Raw genomic sequence first — 978 nt, forward strand, 5'->3', positions numbered from 1 at the left:
TCATAAACATGATGTATTATAGATAATATTATCACTATCCTTTTTTTTTTTTTTTTTTTTTTTTTATGGTGCCAATTTTAAATATTTTTATTCTCCAGGACAAGAATTGCATTTCCACTTGTTTTTATACAGTACTGATAAAGTGCAATGTTGTTCACTTCTCCCTCTGCACACATTCAAGTATTCAGAATGCCCAGATTTACACAGTAGCTGAAATGTTACTTTTTAAACTGCTACTGCCTTGGCTACAAATTTGAGTCCTTCAATTTTTGGAAAGCTGTGTGGAATGCTTTTTCTTCTGGTACATTTAGTCAACCTCTTCAATAGTAGGTCCAGAAGAAGCACCTCCAGATGGGGCTGCTCCACCTCCTGGGAACCCACCAGGCATGCCCCCTGGCATGCCCCCTGCACTCTGATACAGCTTGGTGATGATGGGGTTGCAGACTTTTTCCAATTCCTTCTGCTGATGCTCAAATTCTTCCTTTTCAGCAGTCTGGAAAAGATGAACCCATTTCAGAAAGCAGATTCAGAATGTCTTAAAAAATTCAAGTTTAAGGGATATAAAGCTTTAAAAAGCAATCACTTCAACTTGATAGGACTTGTCACCTACCAAGGACATTAGGACATGGTCGCTCAGACATCCAAGGAAGGATTTTACCAACATAAGTTGTGACTTCTGGTGGAAACTACGAATGGTTTGGGAACACTTTCATCACAGCAACCATTTAATTTTAAGGCTAAGTTGGGAAACCTGTTTTAGCCTTGTTCATTTAAATTATTGTAATGCTATTGAAATACCCAGGATCATTAATACAAATAACTAATGCAGTAAAAGCAGCAACATTTAAGTTGTAAAAACTGCACTATTGAACATCTAAGACACTCCCAAGACTTGACATACCTGGTTCTTATCCAGCCAGTTGATTATTTCATTGCATTTGTCAAGGATCTTCTGTTTGTCTTCATCACCAATTTTGC

General features: G+C 37.3%; 1 non-coding gene across 1 annotated transcript; it reads right to left on the reverse strand.

Moving 5' to 3' along the window:
- Positions 1 to 629: 629 nt before the first annotated feature.
- On the reverse strand, positions 630 to 721 carry LOC123256408. The gene has a single exon (XR_006506844.1). It is a non-coding gene; the product is annotated as a small nucleolar RNA SNORD14 (small nucleolar RNA).
- Between the last annotated feature and the right edge of the window lie 257 nt (positions 722 to 978).

This window comes from Gracilinanus agilis, unplaced genomic scaffold (assembly GCF_016433145.1).
Source record: "Gracilinanus agilis isolate LMUSP501 unplaced genomic scaffold, AgileGrace unplaced_scaffold58533, whole genome shotgun sequence".
NCBI classification, from domain to species: domain Eukaryota; kingdom Metazoa; phylum Chordata; class Mammalia; order Didelphimorphia; family Didelphidae; genus Gracilinanus; species Gracilinanus agilis.